At 36.5% G+C, this 18950-nt stretch overlaps 1 non-coding gene across 1 annotated transcript; it reads right to left on the bottom strand.

Moving 5' to 3' along the window:
- Window positions 1–5949: 5949 nt before the first annotated feature.
- On the bottom strand, window positions 5950–6056 carry LOC141644745 (small nucleolar RNA R71). The gene has a single exon (XR_012544354.1). It is a non-coding gene; the product is annotated as a small nucleolar RNA R71 (small nucleolar RNA).
- Between the last annotated feature and the right edge of the window lie 12894 nt (window positions 6057–18950).

Raw genomic sequence — 18950 nt, 5'->3', positions numbered from 1 at the left:
TCTTTTGATCTGAGATCACGGCTTCTCTAGCCGTAGCTTTGGACTCAAGAAGCTCTTTGACTTTCCTCAATTCCAATGTTATAACTTCACTAGCTGTAACTTTGGCTTGAAGATGCTTAATGTTGAGTTTCAGGTCTGAGGTTATAGCTTCATTAGCTATAACTTTAGACTCAAGAGCCTTCTTCTCAACATTTGTCGTATCTGAAGTTGTAGCCATATTAGCTGTAACTTTAGATTTGAGTTTGTTGGCCTTTACTTTAAGGAGATGATTCTCTTCAGCAATATCGAGAATTTATTCTTTCAAGTCTTTCAATTCCATCTCTTGTTCGTGACACTTATAAAGAGATTGCTCAAAATATTCAATTAAAGCATTCTTAGGCAATTTTTTAACACTTTTCTTAAGTTCAAGATAGCTTACCTCTTCTTCTTCTTCTGAATCAGAATCTCCTAGAAAACAGCAGTAGGAGTCCACGCTATTTTTATTATTGTCTGAAAAGAGGTCAAGACTGACGTTGCTTAGACATAGGATAGCAACTTCTTCTTCTTCTGATGCTTCGTCGTCCTCAGTGTCGAGATCTCCCCAGCATGATGCCAATATCACTTGCTTGAATTCCTTCTTGGTCTTCTCACGTTTTGCTTTGTCTTTAATTTTCTCCCATGTGGGATAATCCTTAATCATATGACTGGATTCCCCACACTTGAAGCATCCTCTATTAGCAAACGTATTCTTAGACTCAGAAGTTTTCTTATTATAGGACTTGTTGTTGTTGAACGATTTTACTTGCTTATTTCTGAGAATTCGTTTATTAAATCGTTTGGCAAACAAAACGGTTTTGTCCTCTATTTCTACATCTTCTTCTTCCTTAGCAGAAGCTTGTAGAGCCATGCTCTTATTAATACTGGACTCGGCCTCATCGTCATCCACGACGAGTTTATGAGCCATGAGAGCACCAATAAGTTCTGCATAAGGAAGAGAAGTGAGATCTCTGACTTCTTCTATAACCGTGACCTTGGGACGCCATTTCTTGGTTAGACTCCTAAGTACTTTTCTAGCAATATCCTCAGAGTTAAAAGTTTTACCAAGATTTTTGAGCTCATTGACTATGGTAGAAAATCGTGCTGACATGCTATCGAGTGATTCATTCTTTGCCATTTTAAAAAGTTCATATTTTTAAATCAGCAAGTTAATACGATATTTTCTAACAGCTGATGTTCCTTCATAGGCCAACTCAAGATCATCCCATATTTCCTTGGCCGAAGTGCAAGAAGAAAAACGATCGAATTCGGTCGATGTCATGCCGTTTTGTAACAGGCTTATCGCTTTCGAGTTTTTCTCAGCCTTCTTGTAATCAGCCTCAATATAGTCTTCTTCCTTTTTCTCATAGGTAGTGCCTTCCGAAGATGCAACCAAAATTTTGTTTGGTTCATTCTTGATGATCGTCCAGCACTCCCAATCATGTCCTTTTATATAGTGTGTCATCATGTTTTCCCAAAGTCCATAATTCTTCCCATCAATGATAGGACACTTAAGGTACTTGGAATCCATTTCACACGTGTATGGCAGCGGAAATAAAATAAAATAAAAAGATAAAAAGATAGACGGATCAGCCTCTTTGCGGTTAGGCAATCAAGAGCACGAGGCTCTGATACCAATTGAAGAGTCTATCACAGTCGAAATACTCGAGAGGACGGGGGGGGGGGGGAGTGAGGGAGAATTGAGTATTTAAAAACTTATGCCCACTTCTTATTTGATATCAAAGCAATTAATTACTTAAAGTTTATTGATTAAACTTTAACTAATTAACTAAGTAATTATCAACGTAATGAAATGAAAGAAAAGGAAAAATGCAAAGACACACGATTTTGAAGTGGTTTAGCTTCACACGTCGAAGCCTACGTCTAATATTCTAGATTAATAATTTTAGTAGCTTTCTCCGGATTACAAAATTATCAACCCACTCGTATAGCTAACTCTAGCTATAACCCAATTTGAATATCACTAGATATTCGGTTTTCACTATCTTAAGTTACCAAGAAAGTACTTGATTGTTCTTCTAGGTGTTCATACAATTGAACGAGTAACAAATAATATGAAGCACTATTATCCAATAACGTAACTTAAAAATTAATTGTGATAAAGAACAACACGACTTTTCAAAACAATTTTCGATTGCAAAATAATTATAAACTTAATTAGTTTGCAAGGATATTTTAAAGCTCATAGTTGAAAAGTCATTTGAAAGAATGAATAAGTGCTTGTATTTATAGTAGAGAGGAGATCTATGTTTTGGAAGAAAACCCTAGATGCCGTGTGTGTGTCGTGAGAGGCAAGAAGGAGATTAGGTCAAATCTTCCTTAATCTTGGAAAGTAAGAAAGAATAAAAATAATATAAGGAGATAAGAAATCTCTAACAAATATTATTTTGATCTACTTTAATTCTTATCCAAGAAAGAAAAAGATCTTAATCCATTTATTTATTCTAATAATATCTTAGTAAAAGATATGAATAAATATAAGGAGATAAAATATCTTTAGCAAATATTTTATCTAAGATCTTTACCTAAACCCTATATAGCCGTGGATCTCGTGTGGATTAAGGAATAAATAAGATCTATCTTTTTCCTATTTTAATCCAACAATAGTTTAGCTAAAAGACATAAAATAAATATAAGGAGATAGAATATCTCTAACAAATATTTATTTAAGATCTTTACCATAAATCCCTAGATACTAAATAGATCACTTGTGTAGTATATAGTAAGTAGGAGATCCAATCTTATTATTTAACCTAATAATATCTTTATACAATGGAAAAGAATAAATCAATTAATATATGAAGATAAAATATCTTAACCAAATATTATTACTAAGATTTATTCCAAACCCTAACTTGCATAAATGGTATTCGAATAAGGAGGAAAAACGGCTCATAGGTCAACCACCCAACTCAAAACCCTAGGTAGGATATTAGGTTAGATAATTAGGGTTTAGATAAGAGTAGAAGGAAAACCCTAGATAGCATGACAACTCATAAGTTGTTTTACTAATCAATAGGATAATCTCAAACTCATTTGACCTAACCATGTCCTAAATCTCACTTTACTATAAACATACTTTTCTTTAAAGATTTTATGATTTAAGCTCTGAAAAATATATTTTAAAACACAAAAATCGTGTTCTTCATATTGCTACTCAAAGTTATAGTATAATCACCTACAACTTTGAGTTCAACTAGTAAAATTATAACTAAAACAACTATAACATTACTTGTCAAAATTACTTCTAAAATTACCGTTATCGAACGATGACCTATACTAGCTAATCTTCCTGGAGATCTTCAGTATGAGGTTCATCTCTTCCATCTTGATGATAAGCTCTTCATCTTGAGCTTGTTGTAGACTTGATCAAGCCTTTTGCTTGAGTGATCATCATACTTGAAACTTGTTACAGTTACTATGACGCTTTAAGAATCTTCAATGTTATAGCTCAAGCCGCTATAACATTACTTGAAGGATGCTTCACAAATCTTCAATGTTATAACCAAGGATGCTATAACATTACTTGCTAATCTTGTAAACCTAAGTCAATCTAATAAAGACTAAACAAACGATTACGAGCAAGAGTAAATATAATACGAAGCACACACTCGTCATTATAAAAACTTAATCATATATCTATATGGTCCAACACCTTTGCCTAGTTGGGCGGATAAGTGATGTATTCATTTTATATAGACTTTTACCCCTCATTTTAGCTCGATTTTTATTGTATATCATACTTTAATTAGTATATTTGTGAGCTAATCTTGTGTTCTAGGTGTGTTGTTTGTATTTGTTACATTTTGTAGGAATCTAAGCATTTAGAGGCTTTTTCCTATCACATTAGCATGCAACAAGTTCACTAAGCTAAGTGGAAATAAGATGGACCAAGCTTGACAATGGAAGGTGTGTTTCCAAGCCCAAACAAGAGTGTATGAGACAATGCAAAATGATCCTACAAAAGAGCCCAAAAGAAGTCCAAAATTATGAGAAAATTCCAAGCTTAGGATGCTCCTTTGGATGCTCTAAGAAGGATTTATGAAGCATTTACCGGAGGCATTAAGAGGCATTTATCGCATACTTAGGATTCCCTTAGCATTTAAGCAAGGAATTAAGGAGAAATAGCCGGATAACCACGCCCCCGATCGGGGCTGGCAACCCCGATCGGGGTTGACCCTCTCTTGCAATTTTACGTTATGCCCCTATTTTCTTATAAATAGGGGACTTAATCCGTCATTAGGGATATCCTTTTTCTCACGTCTTTCATACACTATAATAGCCTTAAGCAAAATTCTCTCATTAGTTTTCATATTTAGTTTCAATATTGTTAAGCTTTTGTTGATGTTAAACATTTGGTTCTAAGTTAATTCAAGAATTTGGTTCTCTTTTTAATTCAAGTTCTAGTTCCTTATTTCGGTAATTCTTATTCTTGTTTATTTAGTTTACATTTCTTTTTTACGTTTTCGTAATTCCATCGCTAGCATTTCAATTTTACCACATAGTTTAATCTCATATTTTATGTTTTATCATTTAGTTTATATCATTTCTACAATCATGTTTAGCATTTTATTCAACATAGTTTATAGGTTACATTTTAGAGTAGCTAAATTCCTTAGTCTAGGGGCTAGGGAAGCCATGCAAAATCAAATATGTAAAATGATAAATTAGGATGATATAATATTGTCTAATTGTTTCTATCACATGTTTGCACCTCAATGTTTAATCTTTATTTAAAGGCCTTATTCATTGATTAAGTTTGTTAATTCATTCTATAAGTCGAGAGGCACGGAATTGGATTAAACTAAGCATGTGTAGTAGGACGACGTAGTCATAAAAGAGAGTTTCTCTAGGACCCGGTCTATGGTTGACACTAATATCGTAAGGTGGGTGTCTCTAAGCCTAAATAATTGACAATGTTTTTATTACCGAGTTTAACATGAACGTATATTTACCTTTGCATGTGTGACCCGACTTCCCTAAACTCCCTTTTATCAAATAGTTTACATCTTCATAATTGTTAGTCATCAAACCAAACAACAAACAAAACCAAATGAAATCGACCTTGATAAGAATCTTTCCTTAGCATTTCATAAACGTAATTCCCGTCTCCTTGTGTTCGACCCCTATTACTACATTAATTTGTGTTTAGGGTAATTATCTTTGTATAGGTGTACGAAAGCCTATCAAATTTTGGCGCTGTTGCCGGGGAGCACGGTTTTATTGCGTATTGGTTTGTCGATTTTTATCTTGTTTTCTTTTGTCTTAAGGAACACTTGTTCCTTGAGACTGTTACTTATCATTTTCTAGAAATTGTTATCTTATGCCTAGGTCTTCTCGTAGTGGAGATTTGCTTTCGCCGGATTCCGAGCCCGAGAAAACCTTTAGGAGAAGACGACGTTTTTGGAAAGAAGTGAAAGAAGCCACTTCTCCCGTGAAAGTTGAAAGTGCTAGAAAGTCTTACTTAGAAAATCTAGAAGCCCTTGAAGAAGAGGAGGTTTCAAGTTCATTATCTCCACCACCACCACCATCTCAAACTAAAAAGATGGTGAAACTTTCCGATCACTCAAAGCCCACCGCGGCCATGCTTCCGGCCGGTATCACAACTACTCAAATTACCGTGCCGGACTTCGAGATCAAACCGGCTTTCATTAGCCTTGTGGAGAGGAAGCAATTTGGAGGAACTCCTTTGGAGGATCCCAATTTGAATGTGCAAAATTTCTGTGATTATTGCTCCATGATCCGTCAAACGGACGTCACTCAAGCCCAAATAAGGGAAATACTTTTCCCTTTCTCTTTGAAGGACAAGGCCAAGCTTTGGATCAATAGCCTTGACCGCACCGCTATGAGAATTACCAATTGCGAGTGGCTCTTGCGTTCTATTAAAAGTTTTTTCCACCAGAGAAAACTCAAACTTTGAGGAGCCAAATCACCGGATTCCGTCAACAAGCTCTTGAGAGCTTATATGAGACTTGGGAGAGGTACAAATATTTTCAAAGACAATGCCCACATCATGGGTTGGACGATTGGTTCCTAGCTATAACATTCTAGAATGGATGTTGTGCCGAGTCCCGAAGGATTCTTGATTCCGCCAACAATGGGTGGTTTGATCAAATAGACACCGATATTGCTCATGCCACGATCGAATCTATGGCGATCCATTACACACAATATGTCAATTCCCGAAGTGTGACACTCAAAGGTAAAGAAGAATCTTCCGACAATCCCGTCTTGCTAGCTCAAATTGCCTTACTCCAACAACAATTGGCGGAACGAGATTGCTAGAGATTCCCTTCAATAACTCAATGTCGTGTCTTCTACGAGTCAAATCATTGTTTATGACGGTTGCGGAGGTGCGGGTCATTACACCGCTCATTGCCAAGCTACTATTGAGGAGGTAAATGCTTTCTAAGCTTTTAGACAATGTTCATATCCACCGGGTACATTTTTCAATACTTGTAACCCGAATTCAAAATTCCACCCGAATATGTCTTATAGAAGCAATAATGTGCTTATTCCTTAACCGCAACCCCCACCACAACAAAATGCCTATGTCCCTCAACAACAAAAGTATAATCCACCACCAGGTTATTAAAACCAACAAAGGCCACCTCAACAACGCTACCAACAAAATCAACGGCCACCACCTCAAAATGGCCAACAAAATAACCAAGGAGGAGGTAAACTTGAGGGCTTGATAGTACAAATGCAAAGGGAATTGTTGCCTCAAATCCAAAATAATGAGCAAGCTCATAATGCCGCAATCAAAATGTTAGAGCAACAAATTGCTCAACTAGCCTTATTTAGCTCTTCAAGGAAAACGGGCCAATTACCACCTCAAGGTGAGTAACCACATGCTACCATTAATGCTATCTCCTTAAGAAGTGGTACGAAATATGACGGACCATCCATGCCCAAGGAAGATGAGGTGGTACTTGTTGAGTTGGAGATTTCTCCAAATGGTAAGAAAAGTGAAGATGTTCCAAAGAAGGTGGATGATCCACTCGTAATTGAAGAAGTCAAAGATGTGGAGGATGCTCCTCCAAAGAAGGATGTTGAAACAAAGGTGCCGGAAAAATTCAAAGTGCCATTCCCTCATTGATTGGCAAAGCATCAAAAGAATTCTCAATTCGGTAAGTTCATGGAAGTTGTGAAGAGTCTCTAGGTAACCGTTCCTTTTACCGAATTAATCACTCAAATTCCGTTTTATACTAAGTTCATGAAAGAAATTTTAACTAAGAAGAGGACTTTTGACGAAGTTAAAACAATAGCCCTCACCGCCGAGGTGAGTGCTCTCTTGCAAAACAAGTCCCCTCCTAAGTTAAAAGATCCCGGTAGCTTTTCTATTCCATGCACAATTGACACCTATCAAATTGATAAAGCTTTATATTATTTAGGTACTAGTGTGAGTGTAATACCTTAGTCTATTTGTGCTAAGCGTAATATGGGAGTCTTAAAATGTACTAGTGTCACATTGCAAATGGCGGATCGTTCTATTAAACGCCCTTTGGGAGTTTTGGAGGATGTTCCCGTGAAGGTTGGTAAGTTTTTTATTCCGGTTGATTTTATTGTTCTTGATATGGCCGAGGATGCCCAAATCCTAATCATTTTGGGAAGACCCTTTTTACATACTGCGGGTGCGGTAATTGATGTTAAGAATGGTAAAATTACATTAGAAGTGGGTGACGATAAGGTCACATATAATTTGAATAGTGCCATAAAGAGTCCCATGATAGAAGAGTCTTGTTATTCTATTAACATTTTGGATGTTGTTAACATTGTCATAAAAGACTCTACACCTAGATTGATGAGCGTGTTGTTGTCTGCACTCAAACACATTTATACCCAACTACTAGCATAGCAAGTAAGTCGGGGTCGAACCCAAAGGACGGGGGTATTTGTATTGTTCAATCTAATCGTAGTTGCGCTAATCATTGTCACAATTGATTGGAATTGATTAATTCTAAACTAATGAAAGCAATAAAGTAAAACAAGCAATAAAGCAAATAAAGATGTAAACAAATAATAAAGGATACTAGGATGTCATGGGATCATAAGAGAATCATGGTAAGATAGCATAAATGAGTTATATAGATGCAAGAAATTTATTATTATTGGAATTAAGTTAGTTCATGTCATATAATTCATGAGAAGATTTGGGTCCCGGAGCCGAGTCATTTGTGACTTTACAACACCTACAAGTCGACTTAATTCTTCCTATTAAACTACATGCATGATAAACCAATTCCTAGGAAAACTTACGTCTCGGAGCCGAGTCGATTAAGACTTTACAACACCTACAAGTCGACTTGGGTTTTCCCTATTCAACTATATGCAAGGTCTAACAAGGCTTGAGTTGGTTTATGTTTTACAAACCTTGTTGAAAGGATAAGAAAAACATGCTAGGTTGTCAATCAAGCATTTCATCAAACATGATATGTGCATAAGTTGGAAAACAATAAGCAAGCATTCATATGAACTCATTAAGCATAAATTTATCCCATGATTAACTCCCCTAATCCCCAACTAATCCTATTTAAGTAACTATTCACTCATTATGATGGAAGACATGTTATCAATAGTGTCAATCATCACGACAAGTATAAACATGATAAAAGAGTGAAGAAATAAGCAATAAAGAGTAAAGAGTAAAGGAATTATACCAAACTTAAGATGAACAAATGGAAAGGAAAGAATAATAGAAGAGAACTTGATTGATTGATGAAGAGTTGTCAATTCTCCAATAATAACCCAATAATCTTCAATTACCCAATAATAAATCTAAGAATGCTTTGAACAATAATTAAAGCTTAATCTATTATAATCTACTCCTAATCTAATCTAAGAGATGTTTTTATCTATGAGAGAATTCGTGATTAGTTAGGTAGTACAATGGGGTATTTATACTAAAAATTAAGTACAAGAAATAGGGATTACTGAGGGCTTAAATGACGATTAAGACCCTAAGAGAAGCTTGATAATTTGCAAATCCCGAGGGACATGCGCGGCCTGAGTAGAAACTCCCTAGGGACACGCGCTGCCTAGCCTGAAGTACGCTTGGTCCTATAAGGGGATCCGCTCGGGCTGGTATTGGGACGCCCAGATCCTGGGCCTGGGATGCTCGTCCTGAGCTCGGGACACTCCGATCCTGGGACAGAGTTCTTCTCTCCATTCTTAACTGCCTAACGATCCACTCGTCCTGGCTTAGAGACACTCGTCCTGAGCTTGGGGATGCCCGTCCTGAGTCTGGGACGCTCGGCCTAAGTCTGGGACGCCCGGATCATAGGTCAGCTTGTCTATTTTAGCTCGGATTATAAAACGGACGTCAATTCCTTATCCGGACTCCTATTGGAGTGATTCAAAAGCCTATATCACTTAATTTTTCGACGCTGTTTCATCTATCATAGTTTCAGAGCCAAACAATCAAATATTTGTTTGGTTTCAAGCAATTTCTTCTTGTAATGGCTCCTTTCCAATCCGTGGGGATCTTTCATGGGTCATGGGGATCCTTAGTCATTGCCCAAATACTTGTTTTATTGACTTAAGCCTTTAGTATTGGTCTCCTCTTTGGTGCTTGGTCGTTATATGTTTACCAATTTAGCTCTGTTTTACTCCGTTTAGGCAAGGTTAGTGCTCCTCTCCTACCAAGGATACCAAACCTCATAGAAAATGCATAATAGGAAGCTAAAGACAAGAAACAACCCTAATACACACTAAAAAAGCATAGGAACTAGGCTAGTTAGGGGACTAAATGTGCGTAAATATGAGTCACATCATCGATCTTTATCTAAAGATCCCTTGGAGGCACTCTTGCTATTGGAATCATTTGCAGGTGATGATGAAATTGGAAATGAGGAGATTGATGTTTTGGAGCATGAATTGGATGGAGAAGAGCTATCATTGGAGGAAAGCTCACACTTTATAGGTTTGGTTGCTATACCTCAAGACCTTGATGTACAAAAACCCGAACTTAAGCCCCTCCCCTCCAATTTGAGGTATGCTTTTCTAGATGATGAGGAGATGTGTCCGGTAATTGTTAGTGCTAAATTGAATGCGAGTCAATTGTCTAAATTGCTTCATGTCTTGAGATCTCACAAGAAAGCCATTGGATACAAACTTGATGATTTAAAGGGCATAAACCTCGAATTTTGCATGCATAGAATCAATCTTGAGGAAGATCATAAACCATGTGTCCAAGGTCAAAGACAACTAAATCCTAACATGCAAGAAGTGGTCAAAATGGAAGTGCTTAAATTGTTGGATGCGGGAATTATTTATGCAATTTCCGATTCTAAATGGGTGAGTCCGGTCCAAGTGGTTCCTAAAAAAGGAAGAACCACCGTAGTAAAAAATGATAAAAATGAATTAATTCCAAATAGAATTATGACGGGTTGGAGAATGTGTATTGACTATAGGAGGCTAAATCTAGCCACCAAGAAAGACCACTACCCATTGCCTTTTATTGACCAAATGTTGGAGCGGTTGGCATGTCACAAGTATTTTTGATATCTAGATGGTTATTCCGAGTTCTTTCAAATACCCATTCACCCGGATGACCAAGAGTAGACCACGTTTACATGTACCTATGGTAACTTTGCTTACCGTAGAAAACCTTTCGGTCTTTGTAATGCCCTCGCCACTTTCCAACGTTGCATGATAAGCATCTTTTCCGACTTTATCGAGTCTATCATAGAGGTGTTTATGGATGATTTTAGTGTCTATGGTTCTTCTTTTGATGCATGTTTAGCTAACTTGTCTAAAGTGTTGAAGCGTTGTGAAGAGGTTGACTTGGTGTTGAATTGGGAAAAGTGCCACTTCATGGTGAATGAAGGAGTGGTGCTTGGTCATATTGTCTCGGAAAGAGGAATTGAAGTGGACTGTGCTAAGGTCCAAATTATTGAGCAACTACCCCCACCGGTAAATGTGAAGAGTGTAAGGAGTTTCTTAGGCCATGCGGTATTCTACCGCCGTTTTATTGAAGACTTTTCTAAGATTGCAAAACCCCTTATAGAGCTTCTTTTAAAAGATACTCCCTTTGTGTTTACTAATGATTGTCTTGAGTCTTTTAATAGGATCAAGAAGGCTTTGATTTCCGCACCTATCATCCAATCACCGGATTGGAACTTGCCATTCAAGCTCATGTGTGAAGCAAGTGACTATGCGGTAGATGCCGTGCTAGGACAAAGAAAGGGCAAGGTTCTCCATGCTATTTACTAGGCTAGCAAAACCTTAGATGCGGCTCAAATCAACTACGCCACCACGGAGAAAGAGTTACTTGCCATTGTCTATGCCTTAGACAAATTTCGCTCTTACTTGATCGGTTCAAAAGTCATTGTTCATACCGATCATGCCGCACTAAAGCACCTCCTAGCCAAACAGGAAACTAAGCCAAGGTTGATACGGTGGATCTTTCTCTTGCAAGAATTTGATCTTGAGATTAAAGACAAGAATGGGGCCGAAAATGTTGTTGCCGACCACCTATCCCGTTTGAAGTTCAATGATGGAGGTATTGAGTTACCTATCGATGATTCCTTCGCCGATGATGTTTTGATGATGTTGGAAGCCAATAATCCTTGGTATGCCGACATAGCCAACTATCTAGTTGGAAGAGAGTTGCCACCTAACCTTTCATATCAACAAAGGAAGAAGTTCTTACATGATGCCAAGTTATTCCTATGGGACGATCCAAATTTGTTCAAACATTGCTCCGACGGGCTATTCCGGAGATGTATCCCACATTGGGATGTGAAAGGGGTGCTAGAAGGATGCCATTATTCTCCTTATGGTGGTCATCATGGACCATCCAAGACCATTGCAAAGGTGTTGCAATCCGGCTTCTATTGGCCAACTATGTTCCAAGATGCTAAAAATTTCGTGATGGCTTGCGATACTTGCCAAAGGACAGGTTCTATATCAAGGAGGCACGAGATGCCTTTAAATTGTATCTTGGAAATGGAGGTATTCGATGTTTGGGGAATTGATTATCAAGGACCGTTTCCTTCATAAAAAGGGAATCGGTATATATTGATTGCCCTTGATTATGTCTCTAAATGGGTAGAGGCAATTGCTACTCCAACAAACGATGCCCGTGCCGTGATCAACTTATTCAAGAAGATCATATTTCTAAGGTTTGGTGTTCCAAGAGCGGTCATTAGTGATCGTGGTGTTGGGAAATGTGTCCTCAACAATAGTGCGATCATATGATTTAAATATCATTATTAAATCTCATTTTAAAGAATACAATTGGGAAGTATTTATCTTTGTCAATTTGGTCAACATATATCGGTAATGATTGGCTGACTAGAGTTTGACATTACTGTCGTGTGATGGTGGTGATCAGTTGACCCCCTAGGTCATACCTATAGGGCAACACTCTTAATTGATCATTTAATTAATCGTATAGTGTTACGAGTTAATTAAATTACTTGAAAATTGACGGACGATTTTGAAAGTAAAATTTACGTATCAAATTGAAATGTGATTAAATGAGATACGGTCTAAGTAATTGAATTGTATCATTACTCGGATGAAATTATTGTTTAAAGAAACAATTGGATTTGAATGAATTATTATAAATATGATTTATAAATTGGTAAAATATTTTGGCACAAGTAATTATAAATTACTAAGTCGATTTTGTATATGACGTATTTTATTAATACGTTGATTTTTAATATGTTAAAAATACATAACAAATTTATGTTACATATGACATGTGACATAAGACAAAATTGACAAAAAAAATAAAATGGATACCATATTATCCAATGTGCCGAAAATTGGAGGAGACTTAAGCTAAATATTGTGTTTGTATTATAAGTGGAAAACATAATAATTATATGCTTTAGTAGCCATGCAACCCTAGTTTGCATTTTGAAGGCAAACAAGGGCATGCATTGGGTCTTTTTCTTCCCCTCTTCTTTCCTCTTACACGGTTGACAAAAAAGAAAAGGCAAAGGGTTTTGTCTTTAAATTTTTGCCATATACACTACATGCAATAGTGTAAAATAATTCATTCATTCCAACTTCTAAAAAGATTAAGTTTTAGAAAGAGAAAAATCCTCCATAATTCCTCTCCTCTAACCGGTTTTAGAGAGACCAAATACCAAATTATTTTGGGTCATTTTTCACAAGATTAATATTGTACTAGCTCATATAATATTAATTAGATTTAGAGTTAGCTTTGGGTATTATTCCTAAGGATAGATCCTATACTTGGATCTTGTTTCTTCCATTAAAGGAAAGCTCAAGAACAAAAGAAAAGGAGATTTCTTTTGTGCCCATAAAACCGAAATACCCATTGTAAGAATAATGTTTCTTTCTCATTTCTTTTATTAGTTTGCATGCATAAGTTCCACCTTTAATTTTATGACAAATTAATTTAAACATATATGAGTATGTTAGTATGTATATAGATCTATATTTCCTTCAATCGGTATCAAGAGCCACGGTTGTTTGCATGCAAATCGGTTAAAAGTTTTTCCGAGTTATAAGAATAACAAATAAAACTTGTAAAATTTGTGTTATTATGAGATATCACGAAATTAATCCATGCATGTTAATATTTCTGGTCCTAAAATATTTTAGGATATTTTGGTTAATTTTACGGATTTTTATTGTTCATATTATACTTTAATGGCATTTAAATATGATTTTATGAGTAAAAATGTCATTTTCGTTCTAAAATTAGTTATACTTCGAATTTTCCATTGATTTTTGGATATGTTGTCACATATATTATTTTGAGATAACCTGTAAATTTTCATAATTTTTGGACTTGTTATGCTCGAAAAATGGATTTTTCATTATTAAATTCGGATTTAGGTAAAAAATAGGTTAATATGAGTTAAATTTCGAATCTGGTCATAGAAAATTAATATGTTGTCACATGCAATTTTACAAGATGTGTGTAAAATAATTGGCTATAAAGAAGTCTTTTTGCATGATTTATGGATTTTTGAAGAAAAATAGCATAAATAGTGACATTATTAGTGAAAAATTAATAAAACATAATCTATGACTTAGGAAAAACGTCTAATGTTGCATTTTATTATCTTTTTCAGATCTAAAATTGAAAAGTTAATGAAAATAATTTTTCCATGTTTTTATGATTATTTTATTAAAAATCGATAAATTGCAACATTGTTTTTCCCGAAAAAAATTTCGAAATTTTTAACCTAAGATTTTGAACATTATGAGTGTCATGGTATTTTTCCAGAATGTTCATAAATTTAAATTTCAAATTTCAAAATTATTTGAAATTTTGTGATTTATTTGAAGTTTATAGCTTATTTTTGTAATTTTTGGTCCATTTATGAACAATTTTATAAAATATGGGTTAATTATGGCCAAATTATTAGTGAAGACTAAATTTTGAGTCCTAAGAGGTTAGGGTAATTAACTTATGCATAAATATGAGTTTATGTATTTTTGTGATTATAAAAATGTTGAAATCACGCGAATCCGTAAAAACCAAGTAATATACGATATTGGCTAATTAAAGGCGATTTAGCATAAAATTGAGCATGTTCATACATATTATAATGCTGCATTTTCTTTATGATTGTCATAATTTTAATTTATGTAATTTTGAATTATGTAATTTTACTTAGTATGGCCTTAGATTTTAATTGGTATTTACCGAAATGTATGGGAATATCGATTCGGTTGTAATTTTTATTGTGATCTCGTATCACCGTTTTGTAATTTAATAGATTTATTTTATTTTAGTTACAAATGTATAATAGGAAATTATGTAATTTATTATGTAATTTTATTCATTCCGGAGTTCCCAAAGACGGATTTCTTCAAGAATGGCGATACATAAAGACGGTGTTACCTCGAAATGCGTGCCACAACCGAAGTTCAAGGGACCAATGGAGTTGGTTTCCGAATATGTAATAGTTAAATAGTTTTTCTTTTTTAGGAAAGGCCATACTAGGATTTATTTATCTTTATGCTTGCATTTTATTTTATGTCACATGCATCGCTAAATCGCCATAACTAAAACATGCATCCTTATTTTATCGAGTTTATCGACCGTGTCAATTAGAATTATCGTAGTTCACCGCTTTAGTTCAATTAAAACGTGATAGATAATAAATTGACATGACCTCTCGCTAAAACAAACAATTGAGACATAGCCTTACCAAATAGTAGAAACCATGAAAACCTATTTCGCGAGGGAGTGCACTCGGCCCTACCGGGGTACAAACCTTGTTACGTAGGGGAAGTGGGTGATGAGTGTTAATTCACCGAGTTCATGTTAATGAGGGTTTCATCGGCCATACCGTGCCCAAGTTGATGTGGACTTGGATCATGGACACATTTATTCGAAATTTGGATTGAGCTCAACGGAAGTATTCGCGACCGTAGTTGCATGTGTTCCGGGCTATAGATAAATATTAGAGTAATTTTATCGACCAAGAGTTCTAAAAGTAGAATCGATTAAAACGTTAATCCACCGAGTTATATTGATAAGGGTTTCATCGGCCATACCGTGCCTAAGTCGATATGAATTTGGGTCTTGGAATCATTTATTATAGTTGGGTAGAGGTCACTATATAAATGTTCATATCTTGTTAATTTGCAAGTATGATTTAAAAAGACAAATGTTAATATTTCCTTTTCCTCCAAATTTGTAGTTCCTTACAATGAATCCAACAAATGCTACCACACCGATAACTATTGAGTCATATCACAATGTTCTTGACGACATATGCTCCAACAATGATTTCGATACTACTAGAGAACTTCATTTCGGGATAGGTTCGGAGGGAAGCCTTAACTTCATCACCTCTTCTAAACCACCCACTACTACTAGACCTCGTGTGAGTTCGTCTCAGGAAGACTACCTCATGCAATCTATAGGGTCTTTGTCTCTGGAAGATAAAGATGCCAAAGCTAGTGGGAGCTCTAGCAATCAAGTTCTTGCTTCAAAGGGCAAGAGGTTCAAGAAGAAAGGAAAGAAAATCAAAAACTTCAAGCAAGTTAATGATGAGTGCCATTATTGCTATGGCATGGGACATTGGCTTAGGAATTGTCCCGTGTATTTGCAAAATATAAGGGAAGGACTCATTACTCCAAAAGGTACAATTCCTAAAGAAATTTATGTTATTGATATAAATTATACTTCCACTACAACATGGGTACTAGATACCGGTTGTGGTTCTCACCTTTGTAATCATTTACAGGGTTTAAGAGATGTGGAGAGGCTTAGCAAGGGAGACGTGGATCTACGCCTTGGAAATGGAGCTCGGGTAGCGGCCGAATCCAAGGGAACTTATGTTTTAGCTTTGCCAAATGGATTTGAGTTGTATTTGCATAATTGTTTTTATGTGCCTACACTCTCTAAAAACATTATTTCAATCGCCATGCTAGACATGGACGGTTTTTGTTTTGTCATTAAGAACAATCGTTGTACTATTTCTAGGAACGACTTGGTTATAGGCCAAGCTTCCTCTATCAATGGCATTTACATTTTAGAGACCTCAAATCCGACTAATGATATTTATAACATTCAATCAAAGAAACTCAAAACAAGTAACCCAAGTGAAGCGTTCATTTGGCATTGTCGATTAGGTCACATAAACGAGAATCGCATCAAAAGATTAATTTCAACTAATGTGATTACACCATTTGATTATCAATCATTTGGTACATGCGAATATTGCCTACTTGGCAAAATGACTCGTAATCCTTTTAGTGGTAAAGGGACACGAGCTAGTGAACTATTGGGACTCATACACACCGATGTATGTGGACCAATGAGTATCACCGCTCGTGGTAATTATGACTACTTTATAACCTTCACCGACGACTTAAGTAGACATGGGTATGTCTATTTAATGAAACATAAGAGTGAAGCGTTTGAGAAATTCAAGGAATTTCAAAACAAAGTAGAGAACCAATTGAACAAAATGGTAAAAGCACTACTTTCCGATCGTGGTGGTGAATACCTTAGCCTTGAATTTGATTCACACTTGAAAGGTTGTGGTATTATATCACAACTTTCTCCACCCGGAACACCACAACTCAATGGTGTTGCCGAAAGGAGGAATCGAACCCTACTTGATATGGTTCGATCCATGATGAGTCAAACCGAGTTACCGAACTCGTTTTGGGGATTTGCGATTCAAACCGCAATTAGATCTTTGAACAATAGTCCCACTAAATCCAGCGAAAAGACTCCATATGAGATGTGGACGGGAAAGGTTCCCAATATATCCTATATGAGGATTTGGGGATGTGATGCTTACGTCAAGACTAAAGCCGACAATAAGCTTGCCCCAAGATCCGAAAAATGCACCTTTGTAGGTTACCCCTCGCATTGTCGAGGATACTACTTCTACAAACCTCAAGAAAACAAAGTGTTTGTGTCTAGCGAGGCTGTCTTCTTAGAAAGTCAATTTATTTCTAAGAGACAGAGTGGGAGAAATTTTGAACTTGACGAAGTCCAAGAGCCACAAACCGAGGAAGAGACGCAAGAAGATGTTCCTTCGTCGTCTAACGCGGTTGTACCTCCTCCACTAAGAAGGACGGGCCGAGTAATTCGCCATCCCGATCGATATGTGGGACTTATCGAGGAAGATGGAACACTCGATGTATTGCTTATGGAAAGTGACGAGCCCGCCACCTACAAGGCCGCAATCTCTAGTCCAAATTCCTCCTTATGGCTTGAAGCCATGAAGTCCGAAATGGATTCTATGCATGAAAACCAAGTTTGGGACTTGGTAGATTTGCCTAAAGGGGCAAGACCCCTCCAATGCAAATGGATATTCAAAGTCAAGAATGGCATAGAAGGACATGACGATGTCTACAAAGCTAGGCTAGTGGCAAAATGATTTACCCAAGTCCAAGGTCTCCATTATGATGAGACCTTCGCCCCCGTAGCCATGCTAATATCCATACGGATTTTGTTAGCGATTGCCGCATTTCATGACTATGAAATTTGGCAAATGGATGTCAAAACCGCTTTTCTAAATGGGCATTTAGAAGAGGAGGTGTACATGATACAACCCGAAGGTTTTGTTGATTCTAAAAATCCTAACAAAGTGTGCAAGCTTAAGAGATCTATTTATGGTCTTAAGCAAGCATCTAGAAGTTGGAATCATCGATTCAATCATGTTATAAAGGAAAATGGTTTCACTCGAAGTGTTGAGGAACCATGTTTATACATGAAATTCAGTGGGAGCAATATTGTGTTCCTAATCTTGTATGTCGATGACATACTACTCATTGGAAATGATATTCCAATGTTGTCTTCTGTTAAGAAGTGGTTAGGTAACCACTTCCAAATGAAGAATTTAGGAGAGGCACAACGCATATTAGGTATCCGGATCTATAGAGATAGATCCAAGAGGATATTGGCACTAAGTCAAGAGTCTTATGTTGATAAGATTCTTCGACGGTTCAGCATGGACAAATCCAAAAGGGGTTTGGTACCTATGGTAACCGGGACGATATTGAGCAAGACTCAATGTCCCTCCGAACCCCATGATGTTTAACGCATGAAGTTGATCCCTTATGCTTCCGCTGTTGGATCAATCATGTATGCCATGATATGCACACGTCCTGATGTCTCGTATGCCTTGAGCATGACGAGTAGATATCAAGGAAATCCAGGTGAGAGTCACTGGATTGCTGTCAAGAACATCCTTAAGTACTTGAGAAGAACTAAGCATTCTATCCTTGTGTTTGGAGGAGACACTGAGTTGCGTATTAATGGATTCACGGACTTAAGTTTTCAAACAGATAGAGATGACTTGAAATCACAAGCTGGTTTCGTGTTTATGCTCAATGGTGGTGCCGTAAGCTGGAGAAGCTTCAAGGAAGCTGTAACCGCGGATTCTACAACGGAGGTGAGTACATTGCAAAGATCGGAAGCTCGCTAAGGAAGCTGTTTGGACCAGGCA

The sequence above is a fragment of the Silene latifolia genome, chromosome 2 (genome assembly GCF_048544455.1).
Source record: "Silene latifolia isolate original U9 population chromosome 2, ASM4854445v1, whole genome shotgun sequence".
NCBI classification, from domain to species: domain Eukaryota; kingdom Viridiplantae; phylum Streptophyta; class Magnoliopsida; order Caryophyllales; family Caryophyllaceae; genus Silene; species Silene latifolia.
Note: the sequence above shows the minus strand (reverse complement) of the source record. Positions and strands in the feature narration are given on the sequence as shown.